The sequence below is a fragment of the Acinonyx jubatus genome, chromosome B3 (assembly GCF_027475565.1).
Source record: "Acinonyx jubatus isolate Ajub_Pintada_27869175 chromosome B3, VMU_Ajub_asm_v1.0, whole genome shotgun sequence".
Classification (NCBI taxonomy): Eukaryota; Metazoa; Chordata; class Mammalia; order Carnivora; family Felidae; genus Acinonyx; species Acinonyx jubatus.
The window spans coordinates 49,347,057-49,370,210 of NC_069386.1; the positions used below are offsets into that span (position 1 = coordinate 49,347,057).

General features: G+C 34.9%; 1 protein-coding gene, 1 non-coding gene and 1 pseudogene across 6 annotated transcripts in view; 2 read left to right on the plus strand and 1 right to left on the minus strand.

The window, feature by feature from the left end:
• Positions 1-23,154, minus strand: part of UNC13C (unc-13 homolog C) — a 599,100-nt gene that overhangs the window by 458,799 nt on the left and 117,147 nt on the right. The window lies entirely within an intron of this gene.
• LOC113602158 (U6 spliceosomal RNA) lies at positions 9,597-9,702 on the plus strand. Its single transcript, XR_003423519.1, has one exon. It is a non-coding gene; the product is annotated as a U6 spliceosomal RNA (small nuclear RNA).
• LOC106989123 (transcription elongation factor A protein-like 8) lies at positions 14,748-17,917 on the plus strand (annotated as a pseudogene).

A 23,154-nucleotide genomic window follows, 5' to 3' on the forward strand; every position in this document is an offset into this window, starting at 1 on the left:
ACCTTGCTTTGAAGAAATGTCTTTCAGGTCCTCTGCCCATTTTTTAATTGGACTTTTTTTTGGAGTTGAATTTAAGATTTTTTTTAATATTTATTTTTGAGGAAGTGAGTGAGCAATCAAGCAGGGGAAGTACAAGAGAGAGGGGGACACAGAGGATCCAAGCAAGCTTGTGCTGACAGTAGAGAGCCCAACACAAAGTTCAAACTCACAAACCATGAGATCATGACCTGAGCCGAAGTTGGATGCTTAACCAACTGAGCCACTCAGACACCCCTAATTATAGAAGTTCTTTATATTTTTTGGATATTAACCCTTAGCAGACATATAACTTGCAAATATCTTCTCCCCATTTAGTAGGCTATGTTTGTGTTTTGCTGATGGTTTCCTTTGCTGTGCAAAAGCTTTTTATTTTGATGTAGTCCCATTAATTTATATTTGCTTTGGTTTCCCTGGTCTTAAGACACAGATCTAAAAAAAAAATGCTACTATGGCTAATGTCAAAGAAATTACTGCCTGTGTTCTCTTCTAGGAGTTTTATGGTTTCGGGCCTCACGTTTAGGTTTTTAATCCATTTTGAATTTTTTTTTCTTTTTTTGTATGGTGTGAGAAAGTGGTTCAGGTTCATTATTTTTCATGCAGCTGTCCAGTTTTCCCAATACCATTTTTTGAAGAGATTGTCTTTTTCCAATGATATATTCTTGCTTCCTTAGCCATAGATTGACCATGTAGGCATGGGTTTACTTCTGAGCTCTCTATTCTGTTCCATTGATGTATGTGTGTATTTTATGCCAGAATCAAAGAGACAAGAGATAACAAGTGTTGGTGAGGATGTGAAAAAAAAGGAACCCTTGAGTACTATTGGTGGGAATGTAAACTGGTACAGCTGCTGGGGAAAACAGTACAGAAATTCCTCAAAAAATTTAAAGTACCATATGAGTTAGTAATTCTACCTCTAGGTGTTTACCACAAGAAAATGAAAAGATATATGCATCCTTATGTTTACTGCAGTATTATTTAGAATAATATAGACAACTGAAGTGCCCATAGACACATGAATGGACAAAGATATTCACACACACACACACACACACACACACACACACACACACACACAGGAATATTACTCAGCCATAAAATAGGATGAGACATTGTCATTTGTGACAACAAAGATGGACCTAGAGGGTCTAAGTGAAATAAATTAGCCTAAGAAAGAGAAATATGATTTCATCTTATGTAGAATCTAAAACACACACACACACACACACACACACACACACACACACACACACACACACACAAATGAACAGAAAGCAGAATCAGACCTATAAATACAGAGAGCAAACTGATGGTTGCCAGAAGGGAGAATGGTCAGGGGATGGGGAATATGAATGAAGGAGGGTAGCTGACACAGGATTCCAGTCATGGAAAGCATAAGTTATGGGAATAAAACGTATGGCATAGGGAATATATTCAATGATGTTTTCATAGCATTGTGTGGTGACAGATGGTAGCTATTCTTGTGCTGAGCATAGCATAGAGAGTTGTTCAATCACTATGTTGTACACCTGAAACTGATGTAAAATTATGAAGTATACTCAAAAAAGTTAGGAAAGAAGAACACTTCTTTAAAGCATTAAATCAAAGTACAATTCTTTAGCAAGACTGGTTAAAAAGAGGGAATGTATATATGAAAAATATCATTATGTAAAAAGGATATTAACTGAAGATTCAGTGGAAAATTTTAAAAATTTAAAAGTATGCTATAAACATCTGCAAGTAAATTAATGCTAAAACCTGAAGGTAATTTTCTAAAAGCATTAATAAAGTATAAAATTTCTAAAAGATATTACTAACATTTATACAAAAATATATAAAACTAAAACTATTCCTAAAGAACTTTAATCAGTAGGAAAATAGCCCTGCAAAAGAATGCCAGATGATTTTTTAAAGTTTTATCAAGTCTGTATGAAAGAGAATAATACCAATTATATATAAATTTGACTAGAGAAGTAAAGTGAACACATAGGATGTAAACAGGAAGACATGTACATTTTCCAAAGCTAGTATAAGCTTGCTATTAAAATCAGAAAAGGATAGTACAAAATAAGATTATGTAACAGTATCATATAGGAGAGCTCATAAGAAAAATCCTAAAAAAAACTTTTGCATTTGATCCAGCATGGGTGTACACATTTACCCAAATTGGGTTTATCCCCAAAATAAAATAGTGCTTTAACAATATAAAAATCTATCAGACTTTTGCTTCCAGAAAAAAAATGGATAGACTTACTTTCCCTATTATTCCCACTAAATACAACTAAAATCTTAGGACATATTATATCAAATAAACACATACAAAGCTCTGAAGTTTGGGTAGAAGACATACTGGCCAGTGACTGTGGCCTCAAAGTAGAATACAGTGATGGATGTTCTGTTTGCTTCCAAACACGACAACCCAAGGATATCAATGGTGCAGACATGAAAGGCTTAAAGGAAAGCCTACTCTAACAGGGAAACCAAGATAGGGACAGGCCAGCAAGACAGACCTTTTGACAATAATTAACCCACTCTAGCCAAACACCACACACACAGAAAATCTGTGGCCCCCATTTCCACTGTCAGTGAAGGTCAAAAGGAGTGCTTAGACATCTACACTTGCCAGGCTGTAAAGAGGTACTCCAGTCCCCCATATTGGCTGAAGTGCTTTCAGAGAAGGCCAAATTAGAGAGTTGGAAATCACACCAACAACAGACTCAACTTCTCCCCTACATAAGTAGTCATGAGGCACCCCTTCCCTCCTCAATGGAGTGGTATTAGAAGGGGTCTAGTGGAAAGTCAGGACTTTCATCACTGCTCCGCCATAATAAAGTCACCCACTCGATGTCAGTGGTGTCTACATAGGAAGCAGCAATTAGACACCTGTTCCCATCTAAGTTAGGGTGGTATCAGCAGAAACCCAGTGGGAAGACTCAACACCCAGTCATGCCCACAGCAGGAACAAAAAATTCCCCCTCCTCAGTATCTATGTAAATGAAGTAGAAAACCTCATCTCCACCTAGAAGAAAGGAGTCTAGTTCTCAAAAATTGGAGCACTGTCAGACAAAATACAAGATTTAAGTAAGACCCAAAGTCATACAACATAACACCCAAATGTCCATATTAAAATCACTTGTCATGCAAGGTACCTCTAACTGAATGAATAAAAACAACAGATGCCAATGTGATAACAAAGATGTTAGAAATATCTGACAAAAATTTTAAAGCAGCTAATAAGAAATGTTTCAACAATTATAAATATGTCTGGAACCAATCAATAGCAAGTTTTACTGAAGGAGTAGATAGTCTCAAAGAAATCAAATATATAAAAAAATGGAAATTTTAGAAATAAAAAATACAGCAACTGAAATATTACTAAGTGGATAGACTCAACATCCACTTGAGAGAAAAATTAATGAACTTGAATATAAAACAGTAGAAATTATACAGTCTGAACTACAGAGCCTGAGAAAAGTTTTAGGGACATACATAATTCTGGAAAAAATATATTTAAAGATAATATTCATCTCATTGGAGTTCCAGAAAACAACAGAAAGAGGAATAGAATTCTGAGTCTACTCAAACTGCTATAACAAAATACCACAGAGTGAGTAGCTTAAGCAAGAAACATTTACTTCTCAGAGTTCTGGAGAGTGGAAAGCCCAGGATCAAGGTGCTATAAAATTTTATTCTTGATAAGGGCTCTTTTCCTGGCTTGCAGAGGTCCACCTTCTTACTGTATCTTCACATGACAGAGTGAGGTGTGACCTTTCTTCCTATTCTGATAAGAACACTGATCCCACCATTGGGCCATATCCTCAGTACCACATCAAAACCTAATTAACTCTCAAAGGCCCCACTTTCAAATATAATCACATTAGGACTTAGAGCTTCAACATTTTAATTTTGAGAGGACACCAACTTTCAGACTGTAGCAGAGCTGAAAATGTATTCAATAAAAAAGATGACTAAAACTTTCTCCAAGTTTGGCAAAAATTAAAACACAAATCTGCAGAATAAGCTGAGCAAACCATAAACAGGACAAAATGAAAAATTCATGTCAAGACACATCACGAACTCCTGAAAGCCAAGAGCAAAGAAAAAATGTTAAAGGCACTCAGAGCAGTGGTACATGATCCATAGGGAATAAACAGTTTGAATGAGAAAGGATTTCTTAGCAGAAACCATAGGGGCAGAAAGAGATGGTAGAACACTTTTCAAACATTGAGAGAAGAAAATGATCAACCCAAGATTCCATATTCAGGGCAAATATATCTTTAGGAATTCAGTGGAAATCAAGACATTCTCAGGTGAAGGAAAAATATGAGACTTTATAACAAGCCAACTCACTTTAAACGAATGGCTAAAATATATTTCTCAACAGAAAGGAAATGACAAAAGAAGAAATCTTGAAACATCCAGAAAGGAAAATGAAGGATAAGCGCAAAACTGTGGGTGTATGTAATATGCTTTCCTTTTCCTCTTGAGTTTTCTGCATTATGTTTGATGGATGAAATAAAAATTTTAACACTATCTGATTTGGTTGTATTCAGAGGAAATATTTAAGACAATTTTACTTTAAATGTGAGAGAATAAAGGGAAATAGTGTTAGATAAGGTTTCTGCACTTCAATTGGTAAAATGTATACAGCAACCAACTTGATCAATTGTATATGTATATAATGTGTATTAGGCAAATTAATGGCCCCCAGAGACAGCCATGTTATAGTTCTTGGAAACTTAATTTATTACTTAACATGGAAAAGGGAAATTAAAGTTGTAGTAGAATTAAGTTTGCTAATCAACTGACCATAATATTGAAATATTATGAAGAGTTATCTGGTGGATGCAATGTAATCAGAAAGACCCTTAATATGGAAGAGGTAGGTAGAAGAGTGAGGTCAGAGTGATTCAGTATTATAAAGCTCAATACGGAGTCGCTGGTTTTGAAAATAGAGCTAAACCTTTATGAGCTAAAAAAATGTATAAGTACATCTAAAAGCTGGAAAAGTAATTGAAACAGATTCTTTCCTAAGCCTCCAGAAAGGAATATAGCTGTACTGATATCTTAACTTTATTCCAGCAAACCTATAACAGACCTTTCACTTTCAGAATTTTAAGATAAAAATTTGTGTTTGTGGCAATGTTTTAAGCAAGCAATAAAAAACTTAAACATAATTCAATACCTAGAGCAGCCACTAAAAAAGCTATACAAAGAAATACACTCAAAAATTTAATATTTACAAGTAACCTATAGAAATGCAGAAAAGTTAGAGAATGAAACCAAAGAAAACAAACAGAAGACAAAGAATAAAGTGGCACATTTAAGCCTTATCAATAATTGCATCAGGGGTACCTGGGTGGTTCAGTCAGTTGAGTGTATGACTATGGCTGAGGTCATGATCTCACAGTTCATGAGTTCAAGCCCCACATCAGGCTCTCTTGCTGTCAGCACAGAGCCCACTTTGGGTCATCTGTCTCTCTCTCTCTACCCCTCCCCTGCTTGTGCACAGCATGCTCTCTCAAAAATAAACAAATAAACATTAAAAAAAATAATAATTGTATTAAATGTAAATGATCTAAATTTATCAAATAGACAGGGCACCTAGGTTGCTCAGTTGGTTAAGCATCTGACTTGATTTCAGCTCAGGTCACAATCTCACAGTTTGTGGGATTGATCCCTGTGTTGGCCTCTGCACTGACAGCACAGAGACTACTTAGGATTCTTGTTCTCTCCTTCTCTCACTGCCCCTCCCCCATTTGTGTGCACTGTCTCTCAAAGTACATAAACTAAAAAAATAAATTTATCAAATAAAAAACTTAATAGAATGGATAAAAAACACCATGACCTAACTACAGGCTTAGGAATTCAATTCAAATATAATGATAGAGGCAGGCTAAAAGTAAATGAATGGAAAAAGATATACTATACAAACGACCAAAAGAATACAGTAGTAGACAAACTAACATCTGACAACATAGACTTCAGAGCAAAAACAAAACAAAACAAAACACTAACAGACACACACTGTATAAGAATATAAAAGTAAATCCACCACCAGGAAGATACAACAATCTAAAAAATATTAAGAAAATGCAGAGCTTCAAAGCATGTGGGGCAAAAGCTGATGTTACTGAAAGGGAAAGTAAACAAATCCAGTTATTGTCAGAAACTTAAATCCCCACCCTACAGTGATGAGAGTAATCAAAATATTAATACATGCAAAGGTATACCATGAATTGGAAGCCTTGAGACACCAAAATGCCAACTGTCTCCAATTATATATATATTTTTTCAAGACTTATTTTACAGTTAAGACTGTGTGGTATCAGTAGATAGAATGAAATATGGATCAATGCAACAAAATAGAGAACCCAGTTAAAGATCCACACAACTCTTTTTTTTTCCCACAAGGATGCAAAAGCAACTTACCAGAGGATAGACTTTTCAACAACAGATCCTCGAGTAACTGGGTATTTACGAGCAAAAACACCATTCTCAACCTAAACCTCACATTTTATGCAAAAATTATCTCAAAATTAACCATGCATTTAAATATAAAGCATAAGATTAAAAAATCTTAACTCAGGACAACGTCTTTAAGACACACAGCTTGGAGAAGAGTTTTTAATCATGACAGCAAAAAAGAAAAGTCAATAATTTGACCTTAAAAATTTTGCTCTTGGAAAGCCCCTGTGAAAGGGATGTAAGGAAAAGCTATAAATTGGAGGAAAATATTTGCAAACTATATACTCAACAAAGAATTACTTCCTGCGATTTCTAAAGAACTCTAAAATCTCAACAGCAAACCGCCACCATACATACACAATTAGAAAATGGGCAAAAGATGTACAGACATTTCACTAAGGAGGACATATGAATGACAAACAAGTGCATCAAAAGATGGTTAGTAGCACTAAATATTCAGGAAATGCAAATTGGAGGCATGATAAAATATGTCCATGCACCTATTAGAACAGTTACGTAAAAACATTGACAATACCAAAATGTAGAAAGGATGCAATAAAGCCAGGTCTCTGATACATTGTAGTAGGAATATAAAATACAGTAACTCTCAAGTAGTTAGATCATTTCTTATAGAATTAAATGTACCTCTACAATACAGCCAGCAATGTTGCTCTCAGGCATTTATCCTAACAAAAAAAAAAAAAAAATGAAACATCCACACAAAAACTTACAAATGACTGTTCTTAACATCTTAATTTTGATAGCCCCAAACTGGAAACAATAAAAATGTCCCTCAAGAGGCAAAAAGTTAAACTGTGATACCCCCCTATCAAGGAATACTAATCAGCAATAAAAATATGCTAATATCCACAGCAACTTAGATCTTAAGTGTATTAATTGAAAAGAAAAAAGGTATCCAGATGAAAGATATTATATGATTACATGCATGTAAAATTATACTGTTAACAGGTTAGTGGTTACTAAGGGTGCTATGCATGGTTAAACAGGGAAGGGAGAGGTCAGAGAGAGTACAAAGGGATAGCACAGAGCAGGATGGAATAGTTCTGTATTTGGATTGCAGTGACAGTTATACAATCTACACATGTGATATAATGACAGATACGTACCCACATTGTACCAGTGTCAAATTCTTGGTTTTTATATTGTACTCTGATTATGTAACATATAACTATTGGGGGAAACTGAGTGAAGGGTACATTTGATCTCTATAGTATCTTTCAATAACCTGTTAACCTATCATTTTTTTAATTAAGCAGTTTAAAAAATCTGTTAAAAAATGAATTGTATTTAATCAAAACTTAAAAATTCTGCTGTTCAAAAGACACCATAAAAAATGAAAAGAAACGGCACAAACTGAGCAAAAACACTAAAATGTGAGGGGCGCCTGGGTGGCTCAGTTGGTTTAGCAACCTACTTCGGCTAGGTCATGATCTCACGGTTTGTGGTTTCAAGCCCTGCGTCAGGCTCTGTGCTGACAGCTCAGAGCCCGGAGCCTGCTTCTGATTCTGTGTCTCCCTCTCTCTCTGCCCCTCCCCCACTCACGCTCTGTCTCTGTCTCAGAAATAAACATTAAAAATTTTTAAAAAAACATTACAATATGAATTTCATTTATACATAGACATGCACTTATGTATATACATATGTACACGTATCATTATAAAAGTATACTGTATTTATAAAATTGTTACTAAAATATTAAGTAGAAACCCAATTTAAAGTTGGACCAAATATCTGAACAGATACTTCACACACAAAAAATGCATTAACAGTCAAAAAGTACAATAAAGATGCTTGTCATCATTAGTAAATTGGGGAAATAAAATTTAAAACCACAATTAGATACTATGACATATACTGCAAAATGGTTGAAATTAAAGACTGACAATAACAAGTGTCGGTAAGTATGTGAAGCAACTCAAACCTGCTACCCTAAGAATGTAAAATGCTATGATCACATTGGAAATCAGGTAGTTATTTCTTAAAAATTTAAATATAGTGCATCCAAACCTAAATGTAAACAAACTGAAAAAAATATATATATACACACAAATATATATATGCACACATATATGTACATATACACACATATACATATATACATACATATATACATATATATGTGTGTGGTGTGTTATATTATTCTATTTATATATTGTCATAAGACACAGAAAGCATAAATTATCAAGAATAGGAAAATACATGTATCACATTGGAAGTAAACAACAGAACAGGAAAATACATTTCCAACATACAACAGAGGATTAGCTTGGCCTCCATTGAAGAATTTGAAGAAAAACAACCCAGTAGAAAAACTGCATGTTGAAATGCATTTCCTAACAGGAAATTAACATAGGAAAAGGTGCTCAAACTCTTCAACTATGAGCATTGTTCAAGTTAATATTAAGCACTGATATATCACTTCACAACCAGTGGAATGGAAAAGAAAATGAAATATCTCAGACTGTCATGTTGTTATGGACTGAAACTTTCAAGAAGTACTGGGTTAAAAATTTATACGACCACTTTTGAAAATGAAATCGCAGTTTTTAGGAAGGTTGAAATTTGCTCACCCTATTGCCCAACAAATCTTTTAGGTATGTGACATGAACAAACTCTTACACTTAGGTAGCAGATTGCATATTAAAAGATGTTTACTGGGGCGCCTGGGTGGCGCAGTCGGTTGGGCGTCCGACTTCAGCCAGGTCAGGATCTCGCGGTCCGTGAGTTCGAGCCCCGCGTCAGGCTCTGGGCTGATGGCTCAGAGCCTGGAGCCTGTTTCCGATTCTGTGTCTCCCTCTCTCTCTGCCCCTCCCCCATTCATGCTCTGTCTCTCTCTGTCCCAAAAATAAATAAACGTCGAGAAAAAAATTAAAAACAATAAAAGATGTTTACTACAGCATTATTTGTAATAGGAAAAAATATTACATAATATTCCCTATTAATAGAGAATTTTGATATGTTTATATGGTGAAATACATTAAAATGAATTAATTAGATTAATTGGCATCAATGCGAGTTGTTTTAAGAACATACCATGGAGTTTAAAAAGTTGCAGAATCATCTAGTATGGGGCGCTCGCTTTGTCAGCACATATACTAAAATTGGAACGATACAGACAAGACTAGCATGGCCCCTGCTAAGGATGACAGAATTATCTAATATGGCATCATTTTATTATATTAAGGGATAAGAAAACTTTAACATATACTGGAAGAGTACATAAGATTTTTTATAGTAATTGTCCCTAGGGAATGAAGGAATGGTGACTAGAGAGTGAAATAACCTTCAAAGAGGAGCAGTAGCTCTTTTCACGTCTCCCTGTTTACCAGCAAACATTCCTCTCTGCCTTCCATGACTGGCCCTATGTTCCCTCAAATATTCTTTGGTTTTTCCATTTACCAAATCTTACCATACTTTGATGATATCCCATCCATTACCCATGGGGTAAAGCAGACTATAGAGCAAATAACATGCAAATATAATTGCTTGTTGGGATCATAGGATCTCAGAACAAAAGGCTTTTAGAGAATCATGTTGCCTAGTGGGCTTCAAACTGTGTTCTGAAAAGCGCTGGAGTTCCGACAGAGGCTTCACTGGGCAAGGAAGGGCTTGGCAGGTAGGACTCTGCACCCACTGCCTCTGATTGAAGAACAGCAATACTGACTTTATCTGCTTTATAACTAGGTTCTAAAGATTTTGTTTCCAAAAACAGTTCTCTTAAAAAAGCATATGAAAACCACTGAGTTTAGGTGTTATTTTTTCCAAGAAAATAATAAGTTAATGCCATTTCCTAGCAAGGTCACACAACTCTTCTATGTTCAACAGATTTGATGCTTATGGAACCCTTGGTACAATGGGAAACTGTTAAGGTATGTGGGAACCTTTGGTTTCTAATATCTACCTCATCATATATAAACAGAAGGATGCTTTTCCAAGTGTCAAGTCAGGAATGAAATAATTATGTTTAATTTACCAACACAGCAAATCTGAAATAAATTCAGGGAGAGAGGGGAAGGTAGAATTCACTCCCTCAAATTTTGCAGTGTGCATCACACCCTGCTCTATCAGCGTGAAGAAAAAGATTCATCATCAACTGGCTTGGGCAGAACTTTTTGATGCATTTAACCTAGTGATATCCCTGTAAGTAAGCATTATATATTAAAAACATGCAATAGGGTGTGAGCTTTCAGAAAGCAACTGTTTAATATGAAATTGCAGGAGGAAGAACTAAGTCATCAGCTTTCCATCCCTGCCCGTTTGTTTGGTAATCTCTACTGAAAGTCATTCATGAAGCTAATAAATTCTCTTCAAGGAATCACTAAAAAGGGGGTAATTATATTAAGGCACCAAAGTTCATGAGCAAGAAAATTCACAACAAAACAACTTTGATCTTTGCTCCAGGCTCTGCTTAATGGTCCAGAAAACTAATAATCATTAATTTTCACAAAAGATGTCATATGGCTAGAGCTATAATGTTCAAATAATATTCAATTATATTTTTCTATCAAGTTAAAGCCCTTTTAATCATTTTGAAACCAATTACCACAAACTGCATTATTTTATTCTTGTAAAATCTTCCCTCCTAGTCTTCAAAATACGACAGCAATTTCACTTCCCAGGATACACACTGAGAACACAGAAGTTAATTTTGCATTCAGGTCTCATTCGACCTAACAAATAGAATAATAACATTTTTTTTCTACTCCTCCTGGTATGGAATTTTTGCAAAGTACTATTTGCCTCTCGCACAATTTCCAAGATTCATAATTATCTACTAATACTTCTACTTTAAACAGAAGACCTGCAACCACACTTAGAACTGATGTTTATATCAGACCTCTTCTTGATTGCTAATGCCTAAGGAAGAAGGGATAGCCACAAAGCAGAGTGACTTTGATAGGGAATAGTTGTCACATTCTGTCTTAACAGATATGGCAGGGGGGGAAGGAATATTCACCCAAAGTATCTCCATCTCCATCCCTGCAACTTACAATCCACATTATTTCATGAATCTACCTCTTATCAAGGAGTGCCTGTGCACACAGAGCTCATGAGGTATGGATTATGCTGAGTGAAGATTAAATACAAAATTATTTCTCTTAGAAAATATAGTTTGTAAAAGTTTTGTCATTGCTGGCAGAGAAGTTGAGATTCTTAACTTTCAGTTTTGTAAATCATTAGCTGGAGGCTGAGACAGCCACACATGGAAAACATTTTTAATCCTAAGAAACATCTGTCTGTCAATACAGAGGTACAGAAGATAGAAAAGGTGTCTGGGGTATCCCCATAAACACATGGAGAGGAGAGTAATCGCACTCCAGGTAAAGAACTGGAGGCTTGCACCCATATTCCAGGTTCTGACTCAGGCCAGGTATCCGAATTCCTCCCAGCCGAATATATAAAAGCAAACCACCCCAGGATCCACATGGAATGCTGCTTCTTCTGAATTTGCTGAGGAGTGTCTCTATCTACAGAGTTACTTAAGTCTGTAATATTCCCCATAGCAGACTCATTCTTCTGTAATCACTAAGTCAAACTAGGAAAAGAAATCCAGCTGACCGTATTTTTACCTCTTCAATCTACTAACCCTAGTTTTTAGTCAAAATAGAAATGGAGAGAAAACAAGTTGCAACTAAGTGAAAGGCAAGCCGCTTTTTTTTAATCATCAATAATTTTTACCTAGCTTTGAAGGTAAATCTATATTCTAAGGGGGGAAGGAAGAAATTTGGTTTAATTTGAGACCTGATATCAAATCTACTACAGTACTATGACTGTTAATACTAGATAACTTTTTCTTGACCTACATCGTTTGAGATTTTAAATTAAAGGATTTACTAAAACACATTTTTGTAGAAATAACAGAAAAACTATTGTCAAACCATTATCATCAAAAATTTGTTACAGAACCAAAAACCAAAGATGCTTGAAAAATCATCTCTGAAGTTTATTCTACTGTCTTACAATGTGTGGGATCATACACATACACACACACACACACACACACACACACACAGAGTTACAGAAACCATGTTTCTTTTACTTATAGCAGTTTTCAGTAACTTAGTATAAAGGACTAAAACTTCAATCTTCTCAAGACTCAACTCACATCTTCTAATGGGAAGTTTCATTACGAACAATGTTTTGCTTTTTATGTAATCCTAGAATGAAAATAAAGAAGACTTTATGATCTAATCTATTCTCATGTTTCCTTAAAAGTGGACAGCAAAACCATCCCAAAGTACTGGGAATAAGGCTATTTAATATAAAAGCTTGAGAGAAGACTACTTCCCTTAAGTGTTGTATATCACTCTAATACCCTTTAATAGTTGGGTTCTCATTCTGTAGGCAAGCAATGCCAATGAAAGCCAATTCTGCTTCAATTCTCAGCCTGTTTCCAAAGTTGGAGTAACACCATAAATTTTAAAGACTGCCTTATTTTACTGCCTCTCTGCAGATTGTGAGCTCCTTCAGAAATGGGAACCAGGTGACCATCTTTATGACCAACTCTACATTCTAACTCCATGCCTGGCACATACTTATGTGTATCAAGCAATACATGTAAGTATGGCAAGTATGTCAGAAACCAAGTTAAACTGGTTTAGAAATGTTTATATTGATATTTGAATGACTATCATTTAAATACAAGTTCTTTTTTGTTAAAGCCTTCCCCTACCCTTGTACTAGGTAGTCCTTAGTTTCAGCTTTATTCTGTTCAATTACTGGTATATTACAAAACTAAAAATCCAACAATGGCTTAGGCATTTAATTGTGATATTAGAAGTACTTAAAAAAGGAAACTGTCAAAAATATTAGTCACAATTTTCATACCAATAAAAATAGTCTTGTTAGTAAGATATTTGTTAACTTTCTGACTTTTTTCAAAAAATACAGATTTTATTTCAACATAGCTAGTTGATGTCTACTGCACACTAACCTGTGAACCTACCTTAGAGAATTTATTCTTCCAGGAATGCAACATCATTCTAAAATTATCTTTCATTATACACTAAATGAGAAAAAAAAGCAAGGAAAGTAATTTTTTTTAATCTTTTTTTTTTTTTTTTATCTTGCCTGACTGCCACTGTCAGCAGTGGCAAGCACGTTATCAAAAAACCATGAATGCTGCCTGACCTGTGAGCTGGACCACGGCACGCAGAGGCTCCTAACACTCTTCCCTGTCCTTAGAATGTGGGTTCCACTTCCCTTTCCCACTCCCTGAGGCCACTCCAAGGACATAGCCTTCAGATGGTGATGTGGTGTTGAAAATACCTGTATTGTATACATGACTGAGCACAGTTTTTAGGGCCTCTTTCTAAACTTTTAAGATTTGAGGGTGGATGTGGGAATCCATTTGTCTTGCTACCACACAAGACAAACCTCCTATGTAAGTTCCTTTTGTTTATTCAAACTCCCACCTACCAATCTGGAGTTGCTTGCCTCTTTCTTCAGTCTCTCCCTGCCCTGAATACAGGGGCCAGTTTCAGATTAAATCAGGGAAGTTCCCAACTGGGTTGCTAACCAATAGCACACAGGCTGATTGAACATTCTGGCCAGCCTAACCCAGAGTCATATGGTAGTTATCTATAAAATGTCTTTTCACAGGATGAATGGAAGAAAAGAATGACTGGAGAATGAAATTTGTTGGGTAAGAAAATATGAGGACATATCACATAAAACAGAAAGGATTAACTTTATTTGTAAGGATAAAGGATGATTTTTCTGCTAAAACTAAGGAAGAGAAAAAAATGCGTGTGACATGATGCTTACATGCTACTTTTATTCTAAGAAAGCTCATTACATGCCATTCTGTATGAACTTTCAAATCTCAAACACTTCAGCAGAAAACCTGAAAATATTTTTACTTAATGTATTTTTCAAGGGTTAGAAGAGTTTAGGTGGTCGTTGGAGGTATTTCAAGTTCTTGTTTTAACATTTATTCAGTTCCAAATGATTTGAGGACCAATAATAATTCATTTTTATAGGAAAGGAAATTATCCACTCTGACAAATCTAAATTCTAGGCTTCAGATCCTGCTCTCAATATATCATCTCCTAGTTCTATAAACATGAATCTCAGAGGTCTTATAATTCTTTCTCATTTCAAATGAAAGGCAAATGCTTCTGAAATGGATTCACTACATTACTTATAACTGCTGAGTCAAGGGAACTGAAAATACTGCTATACCAACAAATAGAATTATTATAGCTCACTACAACTACACTATGAAGGATGACTCAAATGCAATGACTGCGGCATGTGCTAAAGAACAAAGTATTTACCTGGTGATCATCTCTACTTCGGTGAGTCCCAGGCATCTCAAATTCAAGAAGTTTAAAAACAGAACTAATCTATTTTTCTGCTAATCTTACTCCTGCATTCTCTTTGCATAAAAGATGGTAATGGATTTCATCCAGTCATGAAAGTCAAAAGCCTTGAAATAATCCTCAACTTTCTATTCCTTTTATTCCTTTCACGCCCAAATTCAACTAGTCACCGAATCAGGTTGAATCATCTCCTAATTTCCTTTTCACATTCACACCCTTCCACCCAATCTTATCACTGCCATAGTTCAGATTCTCATGATTTCTTCAACAATCAGTATGGTTTTCCTGCCTCTAGATTTTCTCAACAAACTGGTATATGTGTCTTTTGTCATTTGTAGAAGGTGTTGTTTGATTTAAAGCTCTTTCTTAATCACATGAGGGCTTTATAATACAACACTGAACTTGTGTTTAAAAACGAATTGGCCAAAAACATGGATCTCTTCTGCCTTTTGTCAATTCACTAAAAGTGACAATAAAAGATTAAAACACATAAAACCTTCAGAATGAAAGCAGCAACATGAAAGAAAGCAAAGAAACTAAACTTACCCTGAAGAACACTGCACAGATTCCAAACTGTAAAGCAACAGGGGTGGGCAAGCAACATAGGCCAAAAGAAAGGAGCTGAAAACAAGAGAATAATTGCCCATCCAAATACAGTATTTGGATCCCTAGGTCCTGTTCACCACTATGCACAGTCAAGCTGTCTCTGCCGCAGGAATGAGATTCAAGATTTATCTTCATGAGACATTAAATTTGAGACGTATGGATCCAGAAACTCCTGGTAAATTATAGGAATGAGATAAAAACAGGAAACTTATATAAAATCCTATATATGAACTACTGAACTATCAGACTCCCCTGCTCAGTCTACTCCTAGAGCCACAAAAGCAGGCATATGTTTCTCAGAGCTAGAACCTTTCTCTTGGCAAAGTAAATAGACTTAGAAAGAAGACTCCCACAAAGTGACATTTGCAACACTTTTCAGACACACACACACACCAGTGAAAATTCAGCCTTGCCACCATAATACCCTGTATTGTAACCCAGCAATTATCAAACCCCACCCAAGTAAACAAAGCTTACAGTCATCTTCCAGTGCCTCATTCTTACATATAAGCCAATATAAAATGATTAGGAGGCAATAAAGAACAAACAGTTAATAGAAAAACAGACACGAATAAACCAAAAGAGGAACACAAACAAACCAAAAGAGGAGCACAAATGATCCATAGTCAATATACAGAAAAGGCAGAAAGTATAACTTCAACTGCAAACATAATTTCTTTAGAGAGATAAGCAACTATATGGCATAATAAAATGTTATAAAATGCTATAAAAATAACTATCAGAAAGAACTCTTGTACATTAAAATATGATAGCTTAAACACAACTATTCAATTAAAGTGTTGAGAAATGTAGGTTAGAAAAATTCTCATAAGTCAGAACAGGAAGAAAAAGCCAAGGAAAAGATAAGAAACTTAAAGACCAATCCTAGACGTCCACTCTCAAGTTTAAAAAATTCCTTAGAGAACAAAGAAAGTTGTCAACAAAAAATCAATCCAAAAACTTGAAAAAAAAAGTTCCTACAGACAAAAACATTTTCAAATATGAATATGCTCCCTCTCCTCCCCCTTCCCCCAAAAGGTAAAAAAAGTGATTCCAAAAATAGATAGAATCCAGGCAGTATATGAGAAAAATAAAGGGAATTCCCAGGATGGTTGCCAATAGAAATCCTAAGAAGAGTGATCAAACAGAGATGCACAGCAATGAGCCCAGGACCAGTAATATTGATAGTTGTCTAATAGATATGATGGTGCATGTAGGGAAGAAATGATTGAGGCATGGAAATTTAAGTCAATAAATGAACAAGGTGATTGATAACTCTAGGTAAAATGAAAGATGTTCAAGTAAGTAAATTTAATAGAAGGATTCACTTGGCTTTGTGGCAAAAACTATGTTCATATTATAGTAAATATAAATGAGAACTATTTTAATAAAGATGTGAAATATACAGCATTAGGAGGGTGAATAGAGGAGAAATATGTTGAAGAGTTTAATACATATTTACTATAAAATCTATTAGATGGTTACGAATATTGAGAACCATGGGATAGCATTATAAGCCATTATTTTGATATGTGGAAGCCAAGATACTTTTGAGAAGTTGTTATGAAGTAAAGTTCTTAGAAGAAAAGAGAAAAGTAAGGCCTATTGTAATTTCATTAAACGTGTTTTAGATCACAGATTAAAACAATACATTCTTGAGCTCTGTATTGATGGAGAAGGAGAAAAGTGCCCACATCCTTTCAGGACTCGTGGTCTTTTGGGCATGACACAAATTCAATGGGAGAAGAAAGAGGAAAATCTCCTGGATCTCTGCAGGATTAATTTATTTAAAATAGATAACAGAAAGATACTCAACATGTAAAATTCTTGAAGAAAATGAAGGAAACCCATGTTTGCCAACAGCTTAGGCAGACCACCCTTCAGAAGATGTACCAGAGGAGGCAGAAGAAAGTCCCCAACCTTCCCAAGAAGGTGTAAGCCAGGAAGAAAAAGGAAATGTCAAAGGAGGGCTAACCCAACCTGGTCATGGCTTTGAAGAGGACACTCCCATAAGGCATTTGGACCCTGAAGAAATGATAAGAGGAATAGAGGAGTTGGAAAGGCTTAGAGAAGAGTTAAGAAGAATAAGAAACAAGTTTGTGATGATGCATTGGAAGCAAAGACATTCACGCAGTCATCCTTATCCTGTGTGCTTTAGGCCTTGATTTTTTTTTTTTTGGTCTGATATTAAAATCTGGTCCCTGTTTTCTTTCTGTTAGCATTTTCTGACGTATCTTTGACCTTCAGTTTACTTTTAATCATCTGGTGAATTTTTTTTTTTTTTAGGTAGCTTCCTTGTTACCAGCATCTCACTAGATTTTGTATTTTGACCCCTTTTCCCAGTCTGTTTTTCGAATGGAAAGTTTCACACATATGCATGAAAAGATGTTCATTCTACATTGTAAAGTAAAACATAACAGGTTACAAAGCAGTATGTTTATTATCAGCTCACATATGTAGGATTAAATCCTACACTGTGTGTGTACATGCACGTCTGTATATACACATACATAAAAATTTTAACTGCTTATTTCTGTGTGGTATTAGTTTCCTTTTTGCTTATATGTATTTTTTTCATGAATATATGTCACACACACACACACAAAGCGTTAAAGTTTTGTAAGAGCCAGATAATGTGTAACCAGCTTCTAAGGGCAATAGGGGCACCTAAAATCATGATAGAGTATTTAAAAAATGTAAAACTCAAATTACCTCTGGATCTCTTAGCCAGAGGAATAAAACTGACATTTCAGGGGGGAAAAGGAATACATTCGCTTAATATGTAATTTTAATGATAAATTAGGTCAATATTGTTTAATGATGAATTCTTCACCCAGTATTTTTACCTTCCTAACAAATTTCCACCATTTCTGAGCAGAGACAACATCTTACATGTTTCCCGTGTAGTTGATATTTCCAGTATTCTTCATTCCTTTGTGTGGATTTCTATTTCTGTCTGGTATGATTTTGCTGCTTCCTGAGAGAGTCCCCTTAACATTTCTTGGAATGAGGTCTGCTAAGATCTTTTATGCTCTAGCCACTTTTAAGATTTTTTTTTCAAGAGGTATAAAAAAACTATCTAACTTAAGTATAATCATAAAAGACCCCAAATAACCAATTCAACCCTGAAAAATAAGATTTCAAGCTATTATCATAACGCTAGAGTAATCAAAATAGTATGGTACTGGCATAAGCACAAATAAACTGATAGAACAGTATCAAAAACCCAGAAATAAACCCATGCATATATAGTCAGTATTAGTTGACCATATATAACAAGAAAGCCAAGAATACTTAATGGGGAAGACAGTTTCTTCAATAAATGGTGCTGGAAAAATAGGATATTCACATGTAAGACAATGAAACTAGATCCCTATCATATACCACCCACAAAAATGATCTCAAAAGTCATTAAAGACTTAAATGTAAGACCAGAAACCATAAAATATCTAAAAGAAAACAAAATAATAAAGCTCCTTGACATGGTTCTTGGCAAGGCTTTTTTTGGATAGGACACTCAAAGCACAAGTAACCAAATATACATCAAACTGAAAAGCTTTTGCACTAAGAAACTATCAACAAAATGAAAAGACAACCTAGGGAATGTGAGAAAATATTTGCTAACAATTTATCTGATAAAGGGTTAATATCCAAAATACATTAAAAAAAGACCTCCTACTTCTCAATAGCAAAAGAATCCAATCCAATTTAAAAATGGGCAAATGGAATCAAGATGATGGAGAGGGAGGATACTGAGCTCACAGGGACACACCAAAACCTAAAATTACACATAGAACTAGCTCTGAGAACAAATGAAGACTAGCAAAACAGATTAAACACAATTAAGGATATAAAGAAAATGTCACACTGAAACGGGCAGAAGGGGCAAAGACAGTTTTGCCAGGACCCATACCTCTGGTGTGACAACCTACTATGAAGTTTGAAAGTCAAAAGTAGTAAAAATCATCCAGATGTATAACAGTTAAGGGATACACAAAATAATATATAAAATATGACAACAAAATTGTAAAGCATGGCAGGGGGGTGGTAAAAACAGTGCTTTTAGAATGCACTTTGACTTAAGCAACCATCAACTTGTAATAGACTGCTATATATAGGATATTACATATAAACCTCACGATGACCACAAACCAAATACCAGTAATAAATACACAAAAACATGAAGAGAAAGGAGTACAAAAATAACAATGTCACTAAATTATGAGAGGAGAGAAAGAAACAGAACTACAAAAACAATCAGAACATAATCAACAAAATAGCATTAAGTATGTATCTATTAATAACTACTTTAGATGGAAATGGACTAAATGTTCCCATCAAAAGACACAGAGTAGCTTAATTATAAAAAAAAAAAAAAAAGACCCATTTATGCCGCCTAAAAGAGATTCACTTCAGATCTAAGGACACATACAGAATGAAAGTAAAGTTATGAAAAAAGTTATGGAAACCAAAAGAAAGCTGAAGCAGTTATACACATGACAGAACAGACTTTAAAACAAAGACTAATGGGGCGCCTGGGTGGCTTGGTTGGTTAAGCGTCGGGCTTCAGCTCAGGTCATGATCTTACGGTCCGTGAGTTTGAGCCTCCGCATTGGGCTCTGTGCTGACAGCTCAGAGTCTGGAGCCTGTTTCAGATTCTGTGTCTCCCTCTCTCTCTGACCCTCCCCTGTTCATGCTCTGTCTCTCTCTGTCTCAAAAATAAATGAACGTTAAAAAAATAAAAAATAAAAAAAATAAAACAAAGACTAATAAGAAACAAGAAGTGCATTACTAATGATCAATCAATCCAAGAAGATATAACACACAATTATCTATGTACACAACATAGGAGAATATAAATACATAAAGAAAATATTCACATAAAGAGAAATGGACAGTGGCACCTGGGTGGCTCAGTCAGCTGAGTGTCCAACTTTGGCTCAGGTCATGATCTCACAGTAAGTGGGTTCAAGTCCTGCACCAGGCTCTGTGCTAACAGTTCAGAGCCTGGAGCATGCTTCAGAATCTCTCTCCCTCTCATTTTGCCCCTCACCTGCTCATGCTCTGTCTCTCTCAAAAATTAATAAACGTTAAATTAAAAAAAAGAGAGAGAAATGGGCAGTAAAGAATAGTTGGGGACTTTAGCACCTACTTCCACCAATGGATAGATCATCCAGACATAAAATCAGTAAACAGTGGACTTCAATGACACAGTAAACTAGATGGACTCAATATGTACAGAACATTGCATCCAAAAACAGCAGGATACACATTCTTTCAAGTGTACATGTGACATTCTCCAGGATAGATCATGTTAGGTCACAGAAGAGATCTTGATAAATTGAAGAAAACTAAACTCACATCAGGCATCTTTTCTGACTATAATGATATGAAAGTAGGAGTCTATTACAAGAAAAATAAAAGCTAGGAAACTCAGGAAGGATAAACAACATACTATGAAACACCCACTAAGTCAAAGACATCAAACATTAAAACAAAAATACTGAGACAAATGAAAATGAGAACACAACTGTCCAAAATCTATGGGACTCAGCAAAAGCAGTTCTAAGAGAGTTTATAGTGTTACACACGATTACCTCAAGAAACAAGAAAAATCTCAATCTACTGTTGCACCTTAAGGAACCAGAAAAAGAGCAAAAAAATCCGAAGTTAGTAGAAGAAAATAACAAAGATCATATCAGAAATGAAATAGAGACTAAAAGAAAATGCAAGTATCAATAAAACAAAAAGAGGTTTTTACTTTTGAAAACAAAATTGACAAACTTATAGCCAGACTCATCAAAATAAGAAAGGTCTCAAATTAATAAAATCAAAACTGAAAAAATTTAAAATTGATACCACAGAAATACAAAGGGTAATAAGATACTACTACAATTGTATGTCAACCAATGGGACAACCTAGACGCGAATAAATTCCTAGAAACATATGGTCTTCCAAGAACGAATCAAAAAGTCTGAACAAAATGATTAATAATAAAATTGAATCAGTAATCCAAAAACTACCAGAAGTCCAGGACCAGGTGGCTTCATAGATACATTTTTTAAACAATATATATACTTCTTAAACTATTCCAAAAATCTCAAGAGGAATTAACACTTCTAAATTCATTCTATGAGATGAGCATTACCCTGATACCAAAACCAGACAAAGACACCATAAGGAAGAAAAAAGAAAATAAAGAAAATTATAGGCCAATACATCTTATGAACACTAATGTAAAAATCTTCAAGATATTAGGAAACTAAATTCAAAAATACATTAAAAGAATCATACACCATGATCAAGTGGGACTTATTCCAGGGATGCAAAGATGGTTCGATATCTAGAAGTCAATCAATAAGGTATACCACATTAACAAAGAGGAAGATTAATATCATTGTGTCAACAGATGCAGAAAAAATCCGTTAAAATTTCACATCCATTTATGCTAAAAAGGAATACCCAGAAATAAATTTAAGGAGGTACAAGTTCTGAAAACTATAGGACAGTGATGAAAGATTGAAGACAACTCAAATAAACAGTTGGATATACCATGTTCATAGATTACAAGATCATTAAAATTTCCATACTACCCAAAGCCATCTAAAGACTCATACATTCCCTATCAAAATACCAATGGCATTTTCCACAGAACCAGAATAATTCTAAGATTTGTATAAAGCCCCAACAGGTCCTGAATAGCAAAGTAATCTTGAAAAAGAAGAACAAATCTGAAGGTGTCATGCTCCCTGATTTCAAACCCTAATACAAAATACAGTAATCAAAACAGTATGGTAGTGACACAAAAATAGACACACAGATCAATAAAGCAAAAGAAAAAGCCCTGAAAGAAACCCATGCTTATACGGTCAATTAATCTTTATAAAGGAAGAACATAAAAAAGAAGGAAAGCTTACCATTAACAACAACATAGTGTAGTGCTAAGTAAAATAGGTTAGACCAAAATAAATGTGTTATGACTTGACTTGTGTGTGGAATCTACAAAAGAAACAAACCAAACCTTAAATATACTCATAAATACAAAAAACAATCTGGTGGTTGCCAAAAGGGAGGGTGGTGGAAGTCTGAGAAAAATAGGAGAAAGGGATTAAAAGGTATAAAATTCCAGTTATAAATAAAAGCAACATAAGGAATTTAGTTAATATATAATAACTATGTATGTTGACAAATGGTAACTAGATTTACCCTGGTAAATAATTCATAATGTATATAAATGTTGAATTTCTATTCTTTACACCTGAAATACAGTTATTGTGTATGTCAACTATGCTTAAGAAAAAAAGATTAAAGGACCTGAAAAGATTTTTTTTTCCAAAGACGATATACAGATGGCTAACAGGTACATCAAGAGGTGTTCAACATCACTAACCGTTAGGGAAATGCAAATCAAAATCCTAACGAGGTATTACCTCACATCTGTTATAATGGATAACAAAAAGATAAGAGATAGCCAACACCGGTGACAATATGGAGGAAGAAGAACCCTTGTGTACTGTTGGGAAGGGATGTAAATTTGAACAGCCACTATGGAAAACTTATGGAAGTTACTCAAAAAATAAAAATAGAGCTACCATATGACCTAGAAATTTCACTTCTGGGAATATTTCCAAAGGAAATGGAAATACTATGTTGAAAAGGTATCTGTACCCCCATATTCATAGCAGCATTACTTCCTAT